This window comes from Malania oleifera, chromosome 5 (genome assembly GCF_029873635.1).
Source record: "Malania oleifera isolate guangnan ecotype guangnan chromosome 5, ASM2987363v1, whole genome shotgun sequence".
NCBI lineage: Eukaryota > Viridiplantae > Streptophyta > Magnoliopsida > Santalales > Ximeniaceae > Malania > Malania oleifera.
This window is the reverse complement of record NC_080421.1, coordinates 88,422,612-88,427,643: the sequence shown is the minus strand read 5'-3', so window position 1 is coordinate 88,427,643 and position 5,032 is coordinate 88,422,612. Positions and strand designations below refer to the sequence as shown.

General features: G+C 32.2%; 1 pseudogene; it reads left to right on the top strand.

The window, feature by feature from the left end:
• Positions 1 to 423: 423 nt before the first annotated feature.
• Positions 424 to 985, top strand: LOC131156034 (photosystem I P700 chlorophyll a apoprotein A1-like; annotated as a pseudogene).
• The last annotated feature ends 4,047 nt before the right edge of the window (positions 986 to 5,032 follow it).

Here is a 5,032-nt window from a genome sequence, read left to right as displayed (position 1 = left end):
CCTCCCCCAAAAGAATAGTTTGCTCAATCCTTTTTGTTAAAGTGAGAGTGATGCCTTCGTTTAGGGGTGTGCAATCGGCTGATTCGACCAATTCAGCAAATTAACCGAATTGACAAAAAAAATTCGATTAACTATTTCTCATAACCAAACCAACCGAACTACTCTTCTTACTTGAACCTTACCTAATCGAACCGAATCAAATAATAATTAGTTATGGGAAAAAAAGTGATTTTATGCTTTCAATATTTACTTTGTATTTAACTGAAAATAAGGATCCTTTTCAAATTATATTATCAAATTATATTTGATTTTCAAAATATTCATAAAATTTAAAAAAAAATGATAATTCTTTGACCAATCCTTAATAAATACAAGCAAATAGAATAAATATACACATATTTGATTCAAATCAATCAACAAATTTGGTAAGCATCTGGAATAACTAGTAAATTACAACTCTATTGTGCTGACATTAGAGCATTGATCCTTGTTGCATTAATGGTTTTTTTTTTTTTTTTTTCTAGTTCGTTCCATCATCACAAAGCCGCTCAAAAATTTGCATGGTTCCAAGATATAGAATCCATATTGAATCACCATTTAGCGGGGCTACAAGGACTTGTATCTTTGCTAATTAATCAATTTCTAAACGCTGAAGCAGATCTTAAAGAGATACCACTTGCTCATGAATTTATTTTCAATCAGGATCTTTTGGCTCAACACTCTCCCGGTTTTTCTGAGAGGGTAACCTTATTTTTTTACCTTGAATTGGTCAAAATTTGCTGAATTTCTTACTTTTTGTGGAACATTAGATCCAGTAACCAAGAATCCATGGCTGAATGATATTGCACACCATCATTTAGCCATTAAAATTCTTTTCTTGATAGCTGATCACATGGATAGGACCCACTAGGGCATCAGTCATGACCTAAAATATATTTTAGAGACTCATAAAGGTACATCTATAAGTCTCGATCATAAAAGCTAGCCTATATGAGATGGTAGTAGTAGTAGTAGTAGTAGTGGAAATGGAGCTCTCATGGAACTTATCTACTAGTTTTTAATATTTTGGCAAAACATACTCATGGTGAAGCAAGGGAATTTCTATATTTTTATTTGAATTTTTTGTTTTTATGGAATTTGACACTGTCACATATCAAATTCTCAAATTCTAGTAAAAAGTAAATGCAAAAAATGAAATGTCAGGAATATTACATCTTAAGAAATTTGAAAGAACCAAATAATTTTAGAAATCAACCACCCAATAATAGACCTAAGATGTGTGAAACTAAATTAGCGAGAGATTATTCATTTTTGGAATTGAATGGGTAATTGTGTGGGTTATATGACCACATGCTTCTTTTCTTTTCTATTTTTTTCCCTTTTTATTTTTATTTTTTATGCAATTAATTGATCCCTCCATTATTTTTTGCCACCAAATATTTGCATTTTAAATTATAATTAATTAATCATTAAGATTTGTTCATGCTACAATTATAAATATCAAGGATTGCATGTGCAATCATAATGATATACACACTCCCATAGCCATATAAAATGGTCGTTAAGGCACGGAGGAAGACACAAAAAGCACAAGAGTTGTCTAGCACAGAGTTGCCTTCGCTGATGAATACGATGAACACTTCGTACCCATACCCTAACCAAATCATTTATGCACAATATGCAGCCCCACCTGCAGCGCCGCCGCCGCCGCCACCATATGATCCGCAGGCACCATTTACGTTGAATCAATTGCAGCAACTATCAGAGATGAAACGGGTAAAAAGCATTAAGCTTACCCATGCCAAGGCTCTAAAAATGAATTTAAAAGGTTATGTACCTCCACCAGCACCACCTCCTGCGCCACAGACTGCTCCTTATTATATTCCACAGGCACCCATCCATGCGCCATGGCCGACACCACTGCCACCCGCACCATCCTCGTATGCTACACCACCGCTGCGTCCCCAGTGGCCAACGGGTTACCCATTTTAATAGGCCAATTGATCGATTGATGATGGCCATCACTTGAGCTTTGGACGAGCATACGATGTTCCCAATCTGCGTCAAAATTTCTTTTTAAAATTTTGTCGTTTCATTCGTATAAGAAGATTTGTCGGTTATGATTTTGAAACGCAAACTCTCTTCAGTTTATGCACTATTTGATCTTTTTTTCTCTTTTCTTTTTTGTGTTGTCATGTTTTGGGCTTCTCGGGCTGTTTCACTAGCTTGGAGTCAGAGTAAAGGAATTAAGAATTAAGAGATGCTTGCATTTTAATATTTTTATATGTGAGACTTTAAATGCGTGTACATTAAAATAAAAAGAATAATAAATTATATGGGTTTATAAAGTTATAAAAATAGAACAATTAATGTTAATTATTTAATATTAATCTATTTTGTATGCCAGACATTACATAAAGGAAATATAATAATTGTGCAATTATTTATTAAACAACATAATATATTGTTTCTTTTCAAAATGAAGGCAGTGAGCTTTTTTCTTTGTATTGTTTTTATTAGTACTCCATTGGGTATGTCTAAAACGATAATATGATAACTGTTTATTATAAATAAATAATTATAAAAATTATATCTATCTTATGAAATAAGTAAAAAATTAAAAAGTGTCATGCACGAAAGCCCCAACCCTCTCTAACTCTCGGCATTGGATTGGTCACTTCTATTCAAATCAAGAATTTTATTTAGGAAAAGAAAGAAGAGGAAAGTAAGAAGAAAACATATTTTTTATAAAATAACCTGCATATAGAAAAATATTATTAAAAATAGAAATTTGTTCTACTATGATTGAAAGTTAAGAAAAACTAAATATTACTGATCTATAAAATAAATTATTTGTTCACTAATTAGTTTGAGGTATTTTTATTTTTCTTTTTTACTTTCCGTGATAAGCAAACATGATTGGATTCCTTCATATTTCTTTCTAAAATTTCCCAATATTCAAATGGGGTTTTAGGGTCAATTTGATGAAAGATTTTGTTTCGAGAAGAAAATTAACGAAAAATGAGAAAGAAATTTGTTTGACATCTTGTTCTCTCTATATATTTCAAATATCATTCAAAGTGAAAAGTTTTTTTTATTAGACTAAAAATTAAGAAGGTGGAATGTTAATGAGATTTAAGATTACATTTTTGTTTTGTTGATTTTTTTTTTTCATATTTTCATTTATAATCAAACATGAGAAAGTGGACTCTTTTTAAATTTTTTTTCCTTATGTTGTGTTTGGATTAATGATTTTGTTTGAGGAAAGAAAAGTGTCGCAATGTGCCCCGATGGGCGAAGTGTGTTAGCCTCTAAGGAGCCCATGGGTAGGCTTGATACACGTGGTTGTTAGTGTTGTTTTAAGGAGGCATTTAATTTCTTTATCTGTAATTTCCCAATGCTTGTCTTGTCACCACGGTATTCCTCCGCCAAAAGTGAGGACATATCAATAAAATTTGCGTTTATTTAAAAAAGAAAATACTTGACCCAAAAGCTTAAGTCTATTAGGTCTTAGGTCCAACCATGTATATAAGCACCCATCATCCACTCTAAGGCTTACGATGCAGGACAAGCTCACAAGTGGAATTCTCAACAATCTCTCCCTCCCTCATGAGTTCCAACTACTACCCCTTCAACGGAAACTATATCCCTTATTGGAGTAAACTCAATTCCCTAACAATTACTCAAGTGGGTCTTACCACTGATGCCTTACTTGACTCGAATTGCATTCCACGCGCCTCCGAATAACCAATCTTACCTCTCACGTCTTGATCCTATTCAGATCCAACCTGTTAATTTTGATGTAATCCCAAGAGGAGGGGTGAATTTGGTATTTAAAAATTATTTAAAATTATTTTTATCACTTAATCCCTATTTTAATTATTAATAAAATACTCACAAGTTAGGGAATACTTAGGTTTCAATTTATTAAGCTATCTAAGAAAATTAATTCAAATTAATATCTTAATAAATTCAGTGATACCCAATTAACTTTCAAGTGCACATAATATTCAGCAACACACATACCTGCAAGATAGACAATTAAACGCAAGCGGAAATTAAAAGAGTTGAGGGAAGAGAGATGCAAAAAATGATTTTCATGAGGTTCAGCCAACCTGGCCTACATCCTCGCCTTGAGCAACCCACTCAAAAATTCCACTAATCCCGTTTCTTTAAGTTGGAACTTCCCATTACAATCCGCTTCTTACAAGAGGCGTAACTTCCTCCTCACTCTGATTCACAACTCGAACCATCAATAAAACAATATAATTACAATTTTCTGCAAAAACTTAAACGCTCCTTAACAAGCTAATGAGTACAATCAAATCCTAATACATACTCAGATGATATAACATCAAGCTCAATGAGTGTACGTGATGTGGTCAATAAAGTCTTTTAATAATCTTTGTATAAATATAGATATGACTATTATGCTTCAAAGATTGAATTCAACTAAATGATTTTTGTAAAAATATATATAATACAGTTTTTCTCCAAAGATCTAGAACAAATAGTTACTTGCAAAAATGAAGGTCATATGAAATCTTTGAATATAATATATAATAGTAATTGCTTTCAAAGATTTACGCTTTAATAAGTTATTTTCAAAAAATTATTCAAGTAATATATATATATATATATATATAATGTTCATGCTCTCAAAGAATATTTAACAATAAGATTGTTAGGGTATAAACACTTTAAGAATAAAGATCAATATATCAAAAACGATACTTTGTTTACCAAACCTCAATACCCAAGTTGTTTGTAAAAGATATGAGTGGACGCCCTATGATCTTGAAAATCAACGTACGAACTGCCCAAATTGATGTGAATGCTTTGGAGTGCAGGCAAGAATTTTGTAATACATTCAAAGCTCTCAAGAAGTATGCAAAAAGTGATGCCCTAGGGTTTAGGGGTTATATTTATAAGTGTTCTCGCCGTCTAGAAGATTTTTGGTCATTGGATCATTTAAAATAAAATATCTTCGGCCATGTTTGCACTAGAGCGTCGTTCTGCACGATGTACTCAT